At 40.1% G+C, this 18,377-nt stretch overlaps 1 pseudogene across 1 annotated transcript; it reads right to left on the bottom strand.

Moving 5' to 3' along the window:
• Positions 1 to 4,765: 4,765 nt before the first annotated feature.
• Positions 4,766 to 12,094, bottom strand: LOC143603937 (uncharacterized; annotated as a pseudogene). Its single transcript, XR_013148182.1, has 9 exons — positions 11,895 to 12,094; positions 8,661 to 8,895; positions 8,411 to 8,579; positions 7,847 to 7,989; positions 7,574 to 7,751; positions 6,804 to 7,370; positions 5,803 to 5,915; positions 5,484 to 5,726; positions 4,766 to 4,994 (listed from the first exon to the last, which is right to left on the bottom strand). The product of XR_013148182.1 is annotated as an uncharacterized LOC143603937 (transcript).
• Positions 12,095 to 18,377: the final 6,283 nt, after the last annotated feature.

The following is an 18,377-nucleotide window of genomic DNA, read 5'->3' as shown; positions in this document are numbered from 1 at the left end:
CACAAACGAACGCCTTACAGCCTAGTGTTCGGATCGGAAGCTGTAATCCCAGCAAAAGTTGGAGTTGTGACTCAAAAAACACTCAACATGGGTCTCGAATCAAACAACAATGAGACCATGTTGAATTTTTAACTTGAAGAAGTTCGTGATCAAGCCGCAATACAAGAGGCTAAGTACAAACAGAAAATGGAAGCTTATTACAATGCAAGAGTGAAACACGAACGTTTCAAGCCTGGAGACCTTGTACTCCGAAACAATGAGGCCAGCAAGAAAGAAAATAAAGGAAAACTTGGCCTAAAGTGGGAAGGACCATACACAATCCTTGAAGCTCACAAGGGTGGATCCTACAAGCTGGCCGACATGGAACGCAAAAAGCTTCCAAGACACTGGAACGGCAAAACCCTTAAAAGGTTCCATGCCTAGTCAAAGTCTTAAAATGTATCTCAAGAGATGTATAATTCTCCTTTTTGTAAACAAATACCTCTTGAATGAATGATGAAGTTTTTATCATCACTTGTCTTAACTATCCTATAATCAGGTTGAGAACCTAGCAAGAAACTCCATGGCAAGGGCCATGTAAGGGGATGAGCTCCCAGGCCACATCGCTCAATAGGTTCAAGGGTTAAATGAACCTATATAAGGGGTGAGTTCCTATATCAATCCAACTCCATGAGACTTACAAAAAATTTTTCAACCAAAACTTGTCTCATAGACGGGTCTGAGCAGCCTACATCAATTCGTTCCTTAAGCTTTGAAAAAGTTTACGAAACAAACATACATTAAGTAATGATACAAAGGATAGCCAACATGTGCTTTTTACCTAATGAAGCCTTGAAGCTAAAGTGACTGAAACACTAAAACTTCTTAAGGAAAGTTAGCTATAAACACATCAAACTAACAAGACAAGCAACCAAAATACAAATACATAGAACATTACGATTCATAAACAAAGCCTTAAAAGGCCATAACTAACATACCACTCAGGCTAAACAAAGGAAATCACAAGGATTCCCTTGAAAATGTTCAAAGGGCCAGAAAAAGGCCAAACACAACCATAAGAGCAGAAACCTTAAGGGTTTCATGCTGATCCTAAATTGTTTAAGATTACATAATATTGTTCAAAGAGTGCTAAAAAAGCTATGAATAAAATGTTTCAAACACCAGCAGCAGGCTTTGAAGTACTAGCCTCAACACTTTTACCCTTCTTTGATTTCTTCACTTCAGGGCCACCACCAACAACGGCCGAACCTTCAAGGCTTGCCACATGAGACCCGTCGCTACCTCCAGATAAAGTTTCCTCGCTATCACCAGAACGGGAACGCTTCTTAGACAAGGACTCAAGCACCTCCTTAGAAACTTTTTCATCAAGGACGGCTGGTTTCAAGCCCTGCAAAACGGAAAGAGGCTTACCATAGCAAGACGAAACTTCACCCGCATAAGGGTAAATGAGCCTTTCCATCGCACAGACTGAGTCTGAGAAGAGCTTGGAAGCTTCACAGTTGAACATAGGTGACTGATCCAAAGGTTGACCAGCTTCGTGATGATTGAAGCCAGCAACAAAGCCCAAATGCTTCCCATAGCTCAGCAACTTCGTGTAAACATCGCCTAACACCGAGTTGAATTCAGAAGAATGAAGCAGGTTAGTCACAATCTGATGAAACCCGTGCTCAATTAGCCACCGGTTGTCGTTAGTAGTCTGGGTGACTGAAGCCTTCAAGCCTTCTTTCTCCATCTCAAAGGCTTTCCTCTGCACCTCAAAGGCTTCCCGGTCAGCATCCAACTTAGCTCTATCGGCTTCCATCGCTTTCTTCAACCCTGCCATCTCAACCTCGTGGCCACGGGACAATTCATCAATCTTCTTCACATAACCCTCCTCCTTCTTCGCAAAACCGTCAACCTTTTCTGCATGGCTGTCATCAAAGCCTTCATTTTTCCTTGTTCTTCAAAAAATCCTCATACTCCTGCATCCCCTTTCGAAAATGAGTAGCGCCCTCAGCTAAAAGGGCAGAAAGGTTGCAAGAGCTAAGAATTAGCCTTGAAAGCATAGAATCACCTTCCATACCGGAAATGGTCTCACGAACCCCAGGAGGAGCAAAATTGGCTAACACATCAGCACAAACCTCGGGATCTTTGAAGCTATCCCCAACCTTAACATTCCACTCAGGCACATAAACTTCATTCCCATCCAACCCTTGAACCGTCGCCATCGCAACCTTTTTACAGTTGATTTCTTCTTCTTGGAAACAACCAAGCCCTGCTGCTTTTCACCCTCCACACCTGGACCCTGATCTTCGACAACTTGAACATCATCGATAACTTCAACCGGTTCGTGAGAAGATGATGGGCCAGGGGACTTCAACAAACGTCGTGTGGAACGACGAGTAGAAGCCTTAGGAGCAGTAGCCTTGGTAAACCCTTTGACGTTCGGAACTCCCACATACCCTGAACCTTCGAACCTACTCTCTTTCCCTTGAACCACAGCATCATCACCAATAGCCGCAGCATCCGTAAACCCAACGTCCGAAGTGTCATCACTTTTCAAGAAATCCAAAGCCGACATAACTACAAACACAAAGGCAATATATCAACAGGCATATCAACGAAATTAAACAAATGCAAGACAAACAAAAGCATACCCTTATCATCCCTCATAAGCACGGGATCCCGATTAGGCTTATCCCATAACTTGCTAATTCCTAATAACACGAGAAGATGTTCGGGAAAAGGACGAAGACGCGATGGACACTTCCTAATCGACTTCAAAAACGCTTCATTCAAATCCGATTCAGCCGGTTACGGTTCGTTTAAAACAGCCTCGGGCTTTCTCCAAACGGATTTAAAAGGAAGAATGGAGTCGGAAACAAAGAAAAAACAGTCCTTCCAAGAACCAAGGGTCGTAACCGTCGAGGAAACCAAACATGTGTCAATCAGAGTATGTTCGAAAGTGTACCAGTCGCCATTTTTCGCCAAACGAAAGAAACGGCGAAAACCTAAAAGTGACGGATCATATCCTAAAGCTTTACATAAAACCTCAAAGTGTAAAACCCTAGCAAGCCCTAAGGGATGAATCTGGCCAAATGACACACGGTAATACTCCAATACATTCAAAACAAAAACCGAAAACGGATGGCGAAGGTTCGAGAATTCAAAATGCCGACAATAAAGGGCAACGAAACCCGCCAGACGACGATCGATTGACATATCGGCCGATGGGGTAACTGGTTTAAGATCTAAGCCTATGCCCCAATCGAGGCAGAAAGATTCAACTTCTTCTTGGGTCAATCGGGAAAAACTAACCGATAGATCTTTCTTAGCACCCATAATTTTGAAAGAAATAGGAAGGATTGGAACTAACCTAAAGAATGATTGAAAGAAACTTGAATATGTTTGAGAATATTGTGGAAGTTTAAAGGGAAAAACTGAAGAAAATGAATAGTTATTACTGTTAATAACTATTAATAAAAAGCAATTATTGGGAACCGCAACATGCAGTTACCATCAAATCAACTGTCTTGTCAAGAATTCAAAAAAACAGCCAAAACTGAACAAAGCCTTGAAGCCTCGAAGCCTTTAAGCAATAACAAAATGTGTGTAAAAGTTAGAAGCCCTTGAGCCTACTTCTCAAACACCTCTGACTTGGGGGGCTGATGATGGGGGTAGCTCAAGGAAATAATAAAATGGTTTTCACACATTAACGCTAAAAAGGTTAGAAGGTTAAAAGCTTCGTTTCCCGCCCAAATTTATGTAAACAAGTACGTGAACAGTACCCACGTGCTACAATACGACGTCAAATCACTATTCACATCACTGTTCCCTCTGAACAAGGGACAAGATCAGAAAAAGTAATATTATTTTAATCTTGGACCAACGGTCAAAAGGTTCCCGCCCATAAAAGGTCAACTCTCTAAGCAAACTGGAGGCTAACTAGTTTACACACTGGATAAAAGGCTTGCATCTCTCCCTCTATAAAAGGATGACTTAGCCATAAACAAGAACACACCAAGATCTAGGCAGATAACACACACTCCCTGATCTTCTCTTCTTCCTTGAGAAGTATGTTCTTTGCTTATTTCTTTCTTACTTCACAAACATCATAGCTTCACCAAGAACTTCATCCAAAAACCGATTCCAAACATCTCGGTCTTGGATCTCCGGTGAGCTATAACAAACAACAACAAACTAGTGAACCTCTCTCTGCATTTTGCAAATGTAGAGGGACACCACGACCTGCGTTAGGTTAACCTGAACCCTTAAAGCTTGTTAGCCTAACCAGTCTATTCACTATCATTGGTCTTATCTTTGTTGTAGCAACATGTATCAAATTGTTAACTCACTAGTTTGCAAGAAATAGTTGTGCTGTTCTCGTTCTAATTTTACTTCTATCATTTGTAAATGCATGTTTAGTATACTCATGTCAATCGATGAATATATACACTGAGTGAGATATATTTAGTATCTACAAGACACCTTTATTTTCAAGGCATTGAACCTCCAAATCACAAAATAAAAAATATACAGACTTTTATGATAATAATATAAACTAAAAACATACTTTAACAGATTAATTATTTATAAAATGATCTAAAAAAGCTATACAAAAAGTGTTTCGGGTCACCAAGCGACCTTTTTGCCACCTCTAGCAAACAAAACATGAAGCTACTCACATCTCAAAATAACAAATAACAAATTTATGACCTATGTACATACACAGGCACAGCCCAAATGCATCATGCTTCTTCATATGTCTTCAAGGTATGCAATTGCATTACTTCTTCTTTTTATCTTCTTGAGCTCTTTCAATAACCACCGGAGCTGCGGGTATACTAATCCACCACTCTTTCAACCTCCGCATCCATCTTTCTGTCTCTGCTCTTCGCATTGGCGAAAACTTGGTAAACTCTTCCAAAAAAGTAAGTAGAACCACATATCTGAAGGGTATAATGGTAAAAAAGTAAAGCTAAAGCCAGAAGTGCACATGCAAACCTATTGCTTGCCTGACCACAAACACAAACAAAACACAAGATTAATCTTTGAGAAAGTCGCACAGATGGTCCGTGTGGTTTGACCATATTGCAAGTTTGGTCCCTGGATTTTGAGATTGCAAATTTAATACGAACATTTGTGAGAGGTTTGCACGTTTAGTCCCTACCATAGATCCCAGTAAGTTTTTAATGGAAAAGAAAGCCATCAAAGGTTCGGCGCATAATTGAAGGTGATGAAATTGATGGTGTTATGAGTTCTGGAAATAGTATTTGTTTAGGATTCACAATTACCATAACATGAATGGCACGTGACATCACTTTCCACTAAAAACTATCCGGGACTAATGGCGGGGACTAAACATCCAACCCTATCGCAAATGTTTGAACAAAGATTGCTGGTTTTCAGAATCTGGGGACCAGACTTGCAATATGGTCATTTGTAAAATTTTCTATTAGTCATTTTTTATGTAGCAGTTTTTAACTCAATAGGGGAAACATTACCTGTGGAAATATGGATAATAAAAGGCCATGCAGTTTGAGAAGAGCAACATTTCCTTCTTTTACTGCCTCTTCAGCTTGAGAGATTGCATTTTGAACAGCTAACAGCTGTTCCATTTTGTTCATTGGTGGAGGCACGGTGACTTTAAGGTTATCAACTGCTTTTCCTCCACTTAAATATTGGCTAGCATCATACTTGTAGCAAAAAATATGAGTAGAAATGCAAATACGTAAGCCAGCCATCCGCTACACAACGAAACATGGTATAATTAATTATTCAAACAATTTAGTGGGAAATAAGATATTTAGAAGATAAGCTGACCAGTAAATGATGACTGCGAATATTATACAGAATGCAAGGGATTTTACAGGCTCTTCCCAGTATAATAGTGCAAGAAGACGATTCCCGAGGTTGATTAAAGGAACAAGCAACTCCTGCAAATTACAAAAAACAATAATCAGTGTGTTATCATGACGGACACTGAAATTTCAATGCAATTTGATAAATGCTACAAAATCGCTAACACAAAAATCAACATTTGGGTGGGTAAATTGCGCTGCATCGTTCAAACTTAACTTCCTTATTGAAAATTTGAGCTGAAAAACTGAATGGGCCATCCGGGTTGGGTAATAGGTCCAGTCCAAAAGGGCTTGAGTCGAAACTAACCGCAAACACGTTTAGTACTTTTTATACTTTTAATACACAGTTTATGTATTAGTTATGATTACAAAAATCCTGTTATTATGAAAAGCATTTTTTTTAATAAATACATTTAGGTGTGGCTGTAAACGAGCTGAGCCTAGCATCTATCTTAACGAGTTGAAATGTTGAGCTCAAGCTTGGCTCATCAAAAGCTCAAGCTATCTCATATATTTTTAAAAAAGTTTGAACTCCTTTTTAATTAACACATAAAACAAAATTCTTTATTTTTACATAAACATAATGCAGAATTTGTAAACTACATTATTTATTATTTATAAATACATATATTGAAATTTGTGTTATAATTTTGCGTTATTATTTATATATATTATAATTGGGGTTTAATTTAAACGGGCCAAGCGAGCAAGCCAACAAGTCATCTTACCTTGGCTCGGGATCAGCTCGTTAACGAGCCGACTTCAAGCAAGACTCGAGCCGCGAAATTTTTGCATTAAAAGTAAATTTTAGGTGACTTTCAACCCGTCTGACCCATTCCCCTTTTAGTTAAAGAAAACTATTTGACGGATTCGAGATTAACCGACTCAACTTGCTCTCTTTACAAAACATGCATGCAAATGAAACTAAAATGCTATTTTTCTTTCTTTGTTTGTTGGCAAAACCTTAAGGACAGCCAAATTGGTGTCAAGGCCTTCAACTTTGTCTGTGCATCTGCAACCATCTTATAAGTGCTTCTAGAATTTTCTACAGCTTTCTCCAAAGGAGTCATCTCTCCAACAGTTAGCTCACTAACATTTATCAGTGATTTTTTAGGCACATTGGCATTTGTCCCAAATACAAACCCTAGGCTAGAAGCCATAGTAGTAGCTGATACCGAATGCATTCCATCACCATGTTTACTATTATTACTTTCAGCCTCTTTCTCTTTTGAAGTCAGCATTGTAGCAATTGTTTCCAATATCCGGTCACCACCTGGCAGTTGATCACAAGCGTTGTACAAAAGACATGCCTCATAACATAGTGGTACTATGGAGTTCATGTTACTGAGAGCTTGTACTCTGAATATTCCAAATAAGGCTTTTAGCAGTGCTTCATCCCGTTCAGCACCAGTAATATGATATTTCCTAATAAACCTGTGCGCGTATAAAACTTCACGTACGATGGCTAGCCAATAGTCTCGCCTGGCGTGCCCTTTGAGCTCTGGAAGCTCTATAATAACCGGTTCTGATCTACATTATAGTGAACGGTGTTAATTGGTAGAGGTGTCATCTCTATAAATTATCAGTGTTGTAAAAATCGGGATTAATAGGTGGGTTACAGATTAACTTTCAGCTAATCGGTAGTCGGTACCCCACCGGCCGACTAGCGCCTAGCGAGTTCTACAACACTGAAAATAATAGTGATAAACATGATAATATGCTTTAAGTCTTACAAAGCATTTGACTTATACAAGACCGCCTTGTCAAAAAGTCTTGACCCCCATGGACCAGTCAACTCAGCCTTGACCACCTGCTTCAAGTCATCTGACAAGTCATAAACTGTGGGCTTATCATATGACACAACACGGAGAGCTTCAAAGTACAAAGCATGATCTGTCAGAGTTAACCGACCTGACATGATAAATTCATGCAAGAACACATGTAAGAACGTCAGCAATATAACTAGGGTGACTAAATAAATGATCGAGGTTCACTAATCTACACACCAGGCCAAGTTGAAATCCCAAGATGTTGAAGAACTGGTTGTGTGGTGACAGTACCATCAAGTTCTATAATCCTTTCCCCTCTTCCGGATCGTTGAGATAAAAGGAGAGATGACTCGGAGTTAGATTTAAGTTTTTTAATAGCCCTGTGAGAAAGTCAAGTTTGCTCAACCTTGTTCAGTATATTCATGAAGTTTGCTCAATGTGTATTCAAAATGCATAAAACCTTCTAACTTGTTTATCTAAAAAACTACATGAAAGGCTGAATTGATTTCCATTCAACAGGTTTACAGTATATAGAGATCGAAACCGAACTAAAGTCAAGTATTGATTGCTTTTGGCAAAATCAAGAAGCTTGTGGGTCTTTGGCAGAATTTGGGACTTACAAGTCCTAGACCGAGATTGAAACAAGTTTTTTTATTTTATTAATTATTATTATTACTGCCTTTTTTATGTTTTTCATTTTTGTTGTGATCACCTATTGAATGGAAATCAATTCAATTTCAGTCTTCCACAATCTTACAGTAATCATAATACACACAACATTTATACAATGGTATTCAGTACCTTTCCAATCCAATAAGATATTTTTCAAAGGTGCAAAATGGAAGTCTGCCCGGGTTGATGAAGTAAGAAACTCAAATATGTAATTCCTGATTATTACATCAGCTATAATAGGCACTGCTGGAGCTATTCTGGAGAAAGCCTCTATCCCCACAGTTGCATCCTCATCTATCTGCATATTATTATTGTTATTACACTATGAATGGATAATAATATCCGATAACTGTGATTACAATTGCACCAAGAAACATACATCTATGGAAGGTTGACTAGCAGCATCTGCAACTTCCCAAGCAAGCATCATATCAAATGTCAATCTTCTAAACCTTTTATCCTCCATATAACCATTCACTTGTGTAGTGGCAGCAAGAGCCCTAAAACATGAATATTCTAGAAAATTCCGAGCATACTGCGACGGAGTTTTGGCGACGTCAGACGCCACCGCCTCAAAGTTCTCACGAAGCTTATCCGCAGAAACGTTAAGGACTCTGCAGCCATCAAATAATAACTAAACAAGCTTTCAATATAAAGATTATGCGACACACAATCCATTAATCCACATATATATATATGAACCGAACTAAACAAAGTCTTGTTCATATTTGCTCGTTAAGCTTTTATCGGACAAGTGAACTCAAGTCCCAATCGATAATCAAACATGAAAAAACGAATAATTCTCGTTTATTAATCAAAAAATATCTCAAAACTCATTACAATTCTCTAAAGTCCCAATCAATAATCAAACATGAACAAACAAATAATTCTCGTTTATTAATAAAAAAATATCTCAAAACTCATTATAATTCTCTAGATGAATTCATGACTCGAATCATCTATATATACCAACCAGCCAGGCAAACCTATTTGAACACAAATCAAATAGCTAACTAATAGGAGATAAACCTACTTTTTAGACCACCCGTAGTGGTGGCTTTGCCACCTGCGTTATGGCTCAAAACGCGGGGGGTACACCCCCCCCCCCCCCTGCGTTATGTTGATTTCAATTTTGCAAGCGTTTTATATACAACGCTGAGAATGGCACCAAATCCAATGTTAACCGTTGCAAAATTGACCGTTGGAAAATTAAAAAAAAAATTATTTCCTATATATTAAACCATTTCATCCCCAATCAAACCTCATTAAATTTATAAAAATTCTCTTTCAACTCTATAAAAATTCCTTTATACCAAATTCACTATATATGGATCCTCCATCTATATATAAACAGTTTTTCGGTCCCGACCAACAAGCCGAGGACGTGGAGAAGGAACGGGCGGTTACGAGTGCGATTATGCTCGCGACACAGTATATGAGTTCTGTTACAGGTGCGATTAGCTCTCCACCCCCCGTTTCAACAAGAGCATATATCGAACGAGATCGTGCCAAAGCCAACAACCGGTTGATGGCAGATTACTTCTGCGACACGCCGAGATACAAGAACCCGAAGACCTTTAGGCGCCTTTTTCGGATGTCTAAAAATTTATTTATGCGCATCACCAATGATTTGGAGCGTGGGTTTGATTACTTTAAGCAAAAGTCTGACGCTCGAGGGACGCTAGGATTCACGGCTATTCAGAAGGTTACGTCAGCCGTGCGCGTGCTCGCCTACGGAAACACGACCGACATCAACGACGAGTATTTAAAGATGGCCGAAAAAACAACTCGGGACACCTTGTAGTATTTTTGTTACGGTACGTTTTGTTTTTTTTTAATAGTTTATCACTTGTTTATTGTGATCATTTATTTTATAAAAATTTTGTAAAATATAGGAATATTTAAACTATATGGACCACATTATCTGAGAGAGCCCAACGTTAACGATCTACAACGTCTTTACGAGGCATATACAAGGGTACATGGTTTCCCCGGCATGATAGGAAGTGTAGATTGCATGCATTGGGAATGGGCTAATTGTCCAACTGCATGGCGAGGTCAATTCACACGAGGTGACCAAAAGGGACCAACGGTCAGCCTTCAAGCGATCGCTTCATACGACCTTTGGATTTGGTCGGCATTCTTTGGTGTTCCCGGTTCCAACAATGGCATAACCGTCTTAGAGCAGTCTCCTGTGATGGAGAGTTACATATCTGGGACTGTTCCCGTCGCTTCGTTTTGGGCTAACGATAACTTTTACGATCATTGGTACTATCTGGGTGATGGAATATATCCAGAGTTCGCGATAATTGTTAAAACATTCAGAGACCCGATGGATGAAAAATGACAGTATTTTAAGAAAGTGCAAGAGTCTGCGAGAAAGGATATCGAGAGGTGTTTTGGTGTTCTTCAACAATGATGGCATTATGTTAAAAATCCTTGTCGTCTGTGGTCTTTAGAAAGAATGAAATGTGCTATGTATGCGTGTATCATAATGCATAACATGATCATCGAGGACGAGGGAAGAGCAATATGTCCAACTTTCATACCGGACCCGGATCCACCACAGACTCCGGCAAGTATAGAGCAACGACTCGAAAACTCGGATTCCGTGCGGTCAAGAGAGATACATAACGCACTAAAGGAGGATTTGGTCCAACATCTTTGGATGTATCGGCCTCTGCCTGGTGAAAACGATGATCAAAACGAGGGTAACAATGAAGACGATGATGAAGACAACGACGACGATGAAAACGACGATGAGGACGATGAGGAGGACGAGGACGACGACGAAGAGGGCGAAGACGACGACGACGACAACGACGAATAGTTTTTTTTATTTTTTATTGTAATATTTATTTAATAAAATATTATTGTTATTTGATTATTCTTATTAAAAATTAAAAAAAAAAACAAAAAGTGTAAAAGTGACTGGGCGCCACGTGGCGCGTAACCCCTGGATGTGGAGAGTTATGACTACAGCCTGTTTTTGTACAAAACCATAACTCTTACTGGGCGCCACGTGGCGCATAACCCCTGGATGTGGAGCTTTATGACTACACATGGTCTTAATCCTAATCCTTATTCCAACTGACTTGTTGGATAAGTCACGTTTAAACCAACTTTATTAGCTCATGGGTTGGACCCCCTTCTTGGGCCAGGCAACAATTGAGCCAACATGAACGCTCACGAACACCTAACCAAACGAATTTTCGTGTTTGTGTCTATTCGTTAAGGAAAATGAATTTTTTCACGAACACAAACACAATACAAACAATGTTTTATTTGATTTGGCTAATTAACCAAGAATGGTGAGTGTCACCAGTTCGCTTTGTCTACCAAGATTTTGTTAATAACATTCATATTCATAAGTTAACTTTAAATATAAATCACTCACATGATACTCATATATATAGTGTTTTTTGTTCATAGTTAATAAATTTGCTTAAATCTATATGATAAGATTTGAAAAATCATGCATTGAAAATATTAAAAACCCCAACTAACATAAACGGACGTAAAGGAACACATTATCGAACGAACATAGCCTCCGTACAGTAAGTTAATGGAACAAAACTCCTTGTTCATGTTCCAGTTTGCAACAGAAACTTACTTAGAACATCGACGAACGATGGCATTGGCGACTGAAGAGAGCTCGTAGATCTAGTTTTTCTCAGCAGCAGAAGGAGAGCGTTTCATCTCTTCAAACTCATCGTGAAATGAATTGTGGCTCTTGTGAAGCCATTTGATGGATCCGTCTCTCACGATATCCAGTATGTTTTTAGATTTGTTGTTGTTGTTAACTGCAGCCATCTCTCTAAGATCCAATCCAATTAGGAATTATTTGATAGATATTTTTTCCCCAAATTCTTATAAATAAACGTGAAGGAATTGCAGCAACACGATTGCATCAAATATGAATCAGACATACATACGTGTTCAACATGCATCTGTTTCAATTTGAATTTTAGATTTTAGAATAGAATGATGTAACTTTGGTCCTTTTATTTATTATATATTGGCAAAGCTAGCCTTTCTAATTTCAACTTATGGTGGTATTGGACCGAATCTGTGTTCACGGACAACTAACCAAGTGAACTTTTTTTGTTTGTGTTTGGTCATTAAGAAATCAATTTGTTTGTGAATGGTCATGAATAAATACAAATACACACTATTTTTATTTGATTTGGGTCACTAAGAATGATCCGTGCTATAGAGATAGAGGTAGGGTACCAAAAGGAACTAAATATCCTTAAATACCACATGCGGGTAAGAGGGGATCCCCTATATGTTACCCGCGGGATATATAAATCACCCGCATAACTCAAGATAAAAGAAAAACAATAATAGATCCTAGAGACTATGTGTGGGAGGATCCAGACGCCCTCAGAAGTCATCCGCAAGGTACTGTTCCCACCCACGAAGATGGCCAGAAGGCAACGTCAGAGGATAGTTGTAATTAACTAACTCCCTTTTAGAAGATTTACTAAGATCCTTTCTTGAAGAGCATGTGACCCTACAGCCAATAGAAAAAGGACAGCTGACCAGGTTGTTACAACCATACACATGGCCAAGTTTAGCTCGTCCTATCACATACGGACACGTGTCCAAGTTGTTACAACCATGCAAATGGGCCGTATAGCTCACCCTATCATATGGGGACACGTGTCTAGGCGGTTACGAGAGCATCTTCTGGAAAGGGACAGTTGGGCCAATCACATTCCCTCATCCTTCGGCTATAAATATCTTCCACTATCTCCGTGAGGTGAGCATTCACTCCCAACTATCTACTCTAAATACTTAAGTACTTTCTCTCTGGAGGAATTGTACTTATTCTCATGCCGGAGTGTGATTACGGGAAGACCCCCCTCTTGTCCTTCCCGTAACGAGCTCATGGTGGTTGTTTTGTAGGTTTCTGTCATTGGAATTGGGGAGATCGGACTCGTATCGTTAGTTGGATAGTATTTGACCCGTACCCTGTGGACTCATCGGATCTAAGCCCTTAGGGGATTAAGTATGTGTTTCTTCATTGGCGTCATCCGTGCTTGCGCTAGAATTGTGATAATTTTTTGTTGGTTTGAACGATATGAGTCAATCTCTCGAAGGGCCGACGAAAACTCCGTCAACTATTAGACGTAATGTTGATGTCGAAGCACCTGGAGGCCCAACTCCGGGTGACTTAGGATGTGTTACGGCGGAGACTCACCGGGCCCGCACGGAATTAGGTTTGGAAGACGGATCTGATAATTCTGAGTCGGCGAGATTTCACCGTCGTAGCTCCAGAGTTGGAGGAATTCAGTCCCCCGAGGATTGGTTACGCATTCAGCAAGAAAATGCTTTAGCTGAATACGAGCGCATGGTTCGTGAAGAGCGAATTTGTGCCCGTACTTTGGCTTATGCCGAGACTCCCAGGAGATCTCCATCTCCTCCCACAACGCTGCGAAGGAGTCAGATGCGTGATAGTCTTCAGACGGAGAGGTTTCCTGAGGATGATTCTGATATGAGGAGGCGCGATCGTCCTCGCATGGTCATGCGTGAGCCCTCCTACAAAGATGAGTATGAAAGCTATGACCAAACATATCGTCCAAGTGCAGTCAGTTATTTAAGTGGAGATAGCAGAATGCATAGACGAGAGAAAACTTGTCGCCCGCGCGCGGTAGTTTGTCATACTGAGTACCATAGTGATGCGGAAGAAGACTTCATAAAACCCTATCGTCCTGCAGCCTTTGCTGAGAAATCAAAATTCATAGCGCGTATTGCAACAGCTCCATTCCCAGTTAATGCGAAAATTCCTACGTCATTAGGAAAGTACAATGGGATGACAAATCCTAGTGATCACCTATTGAATTTCGTGGTGGTGGGAGGATTCAGTGGTTGGACTCTTCCCTACTAGTGTCACATGTTCGCATTGACATTAATTGAGGTGGCACGCGAATGGTTCGAAAAATTGCCGGATGGGCAAATCAAGAGTTGGGACGACCTGATGGCTAAATTCTCTTAACACTTTAGTCAACAAAAGAAGCACACCCGCGATCCTTCTGAAATATTGGACGTTGTTAGACGGGACAATGAGTCTATTGAAGACTTCATTTCTCGGTTTAACGACGAGAGTCTTAACATTGGAGGAATCAGTGAAGACATGTTGAGGGGAGCCTTCCGCAAGAATGTGTGGAGTAACGCCTTGATCCACACCTTAACTGGTAGAGACGGAATGCCAAAGACCTGGGATGAAATAATGTCTGCCGCAAAACTGTTCGCACGAACTGAAAAAACTTTGGAATCAGAAAGCCCCAAATAGCTGCCAAAGGTAGAATATCAGAATCCGCGGCCGAATAGACAAGCCAAGGAATCAATTTGGTCAAGGCTTCAACCTTCTGCGGATACATCGAATCAATTTGATGAAAGGTCACTGATATGCAACAAAAACAAAGCAGGCGCCTCAACGCAAATTACCAACAATTGGACTCCATTGACAAAGACTCCCCGGGAAATTCTGACCACTGAGAATGTGAAGTTCAAGAAGCCTCAGTCAATCATGAAAAGAACATTCCTGAATCCCAAGAAACATTGCACATTCCATGATGACATCGGTCACAACACAGATGAGTGTTTGGCCTTGAGGGGTGAAATTGAAGCAGCAGTCAAGTCCGGAAAGCTAGGACACTTAGTCAAAAATGTGAGGCAAGGATCTGGCAAAGCTTCCGCACAAGACAATCAAGGCCCGCCTAAAAAGCAGGTCAGAGATTTGAATGTTCACATGATTCAAGGAGGGCGCATAGATGGAAATAAAAGGCGAGAAATCGATGAGGAAGAATGGAAGAATGAACCTGTAATTTTCCCGCGGGTCAAAGGGGGTCCATGCAACAAAAACCCGCTGATAATCACTGCTCTAATAGGTCATTACCGTTCACATTATGTCTTCTTTGATACTGGAAGTACGTCAGACATAATGTATGAAAAGTGTTTTGAACAACTTGACGAGGAAGACAAAGTGAGGCTGAAGCCAATTCACGCACCTGTGTCCGGCTTTGGGGGCGAAGTGATGCACCCGCGAGGGGTTATTTATTTTCCTGTCGCACTCAGTGATGGAACACATACATGAACTGAAGACGTTGAATTCTTGGTTTTACCGGGTACGTCCAAACATGATATTATCTTAGGGCGTGAAGCAATTGGTGAGTTCAATGCCCACCCTTCCACAGCTCATGGTGCGGTAGGGGTTCCGACTTGCACCGAGGTAGCAATCATCCACATAAACCGTCATTGTTTCACTATGGAAAGTTCAAAGCCAAGTAAGGTGCCAAAGCAAATTGAGAGAACCGAATCAGAGAAGTGGGTGCTGAACAAGAAGTTTCCAAATCAAACGATAACAATCGGGCCTGCTATCTCCGAGATAGCGAGGACATTTCTGAAACAATTGTTAACAAAAAACCTCGACATCTTTGCTTGGCAACTCGCAGACATGACCGGTGTCCCGCGGAGGATCACGGAACATAAGCTGCGGGTGAATCCAGCATTCACACCGATTGTACAGAAAAAGCGCAAGATGGGTCCTGAGCAAACCAAAGTTATGAATGAACAAGTTAGAGATCTACTAAATGCTGGAATCATCCGTGAAATACAGTACCAAACTTGGGTTGCTAATCCGGTCATCGTTCCCAAGAGCAACGGAACATGGCGGATGTGTATAGATTTTAAAGATCTAAACAAAGCATGCCCAAAGGACTGTTATCCACTGCAGGAGATTGATCTTAAAGTTGATGCAGTAGCCCCGTTCAATTTTAAATGTTTCCTTGATGCCTACAAAGGTTATCATCAGATCCGCATGATGGCAGGTGATGAGGACAAAATAGCATTCCGCACTGATCATGGCACATTTTGTTACAAAGTGATGCCTTTTGAGCTAAAGAACGCGGGTGCCACATATCAGCGTTTGATGGATGAAGCCTTCAAAGATCAGATCGGGCGAAATTTGGAAGTTTATATGGATGATTTGGTTATAAAGAGTGTTGAAGAGGATCAGATGTTACGAGACATGGAGGAAACATTTGATACTCTAAGAAAGATCAACATGAAGCTCAATCCTAGTAAATGTTCCTTTGGGATGGTGGAAGGAAAATTCTCAGGCGTAATTGTCACGGGTGCGGGCTTTAAAGCAAACCCGGACAAGGTCCAGGCAGTTACCCGCATTCCCTCACCTTCTTCCCTCAAAGAGGTACAAACACTTAATGGAAGGCTTGTTGCTTTGAACAGATTTTTAGTCAATCACACGGCTAAGTCTTACCCATTTGTGTCAATTCTGAGGAATTGTCTAAAGAAAGCACATTTCAAATGGACTGCGGAAGCAGAAAAATCATTTTTTAGAATTTAAAAAGTGTTTGATGGAACTGCCTACCCTAAAAGCACCGCATGCGGGAGAGCCTTTGACACTGTACTTATCAGCATCTGATATTGCCATTGGGGCGGTGCTACTGATGGATAGGAAAAATCTCCAAACACCAATTTATTATGTCAGTAGAACATTGATAGGTCCAAAACCAGATATTCAATGCTTGAGAAGCTGGTTCTGGAACTGGTCTACGCCGCCAGCCGCCTCCGCAGATATTTCCAAGGCCATCCAATCAATGTGCTAACAGGGTACAAGTTGAAAAATGTGCTAACTAAACCAGAACTGTCCGGACGATTGGTAAAATGGGCCATAGAATTGGGAGAACACGCAATCGAGTACAAACCCAAGCCCGCGATCAAAGGACAAGTGCTAGCGGATTTCATTACAGAAGTCCTGCAGAACAAAGAAAAAGAGTGCCTGATCGAACAGAAAACTCGATACCTCCTGAGCGAGACCAAATGTGGTCACTGTTCACGGATGGAGCTTCAAGTAATGAACGATCGGGCGCAGGTCTCAGATTGGTTAATCCCGAAGGCCACAAATTTACTTATGCCATAAAGTTGGACTTTAAAAGTACCACAATGAGGCAGAATATGAGGCTTTCTTAGCAGGCCCGCGGATAGCCAAAAAACTTGGGGTGAAACACTTGGAAGCGCGGGTGGACTCAATGTTTATCGCTGGACAGATCAACGGGACATACGAGGTGAAAAACGATGTGATGGCTTCATACCTCTCGCAAGCAAAAGATTTGATTTCACAATTTTAATCTTGCATAGTCATCCACATTAAACGAAGTGAAAACAAGTCAGCTGATGCTCTTAGCAAATTAGCTTCAACAAACTTTGAACATTTTGCAAAAGACATCTGCGTAGAAGTCCTCGATCATCCATCTGTCCCGCAACATCAAGTACTAGTCATACAAACCTGTGTTGAATCCTGGATGACACCGATTATGGCTTATCTAACATCAGGAGTTCTCCCGGAAGAAAAAGCCGCGACCCGGAAGATCAGACACAAAGCCCTAAATTATCAAGTGTAAGACGGTATCCTATACCGCAGATCCTTCCTCGGCCCACTTCTGAGATGTGTGGACGCCGAGGATGCGAAAATATATATATATACACCCGATTACAATGTGTAGTTCAGTTGCATTACAAACTCGATTACACTGAGATTGATTTCATTAACTCGATTACTTTAATATATATATACATGCCATTCGATTACCAATATATATATATATATATATATGGTAAGGATCCTAAGAGAACCCTTTGCAAATTGAGAACTTTGAGAACCATTTTGAACCACTAAAAACACTTTTAAAAAAAATCATAAAACAAAAAATAATAAAAATTTTAAAAAAGTAATATAACGAAAATTCTTATATTTCATTCCGGTTTCATTAAAAAAATATAAAAAAATACAAAAAAAACGTCGTATTATACACATATGTATAATTTTATATAATCTTTGGTTACGTAATATACACATATGTACAGTAACATTTATCTTAAATTATACACATATGTACAAAAAAACATGTAAATATACATATATGTATATATTATACATATGTGTATATAATTTAACTAAACCAAGTTTTTTTTATGAAACCGGGATGATAAAATAAGAATTTTGGTTTTTATATTTTTTTGATTTTTGTGTTTTTTTTGATTTTATGATTTTTTTATTTTTGGATTTTTT

This window comes from Bidens hawaiensis, unplaced genomic scaffold (assembly GCF_021521415.1).
Source record: "Bidens hawaiensis isolate Kalapana, Puna unplaced genomic scaffold, B.hawaiensis_p1.1 tig00063376_1, whole genome shotgun sequence".
Lineage (NCBI taxonomy): Eukaryota > Viridiplantae > Streptophyta > Magnoliopsida > Asterales > Asteraceae > Bidens > Bidens hawaiensis.
The sequence above is the reverse complement of the archived record's forward strand: the minus strand, read 5'-3'. Positions and strand labels throughout refer to the sequence as shown.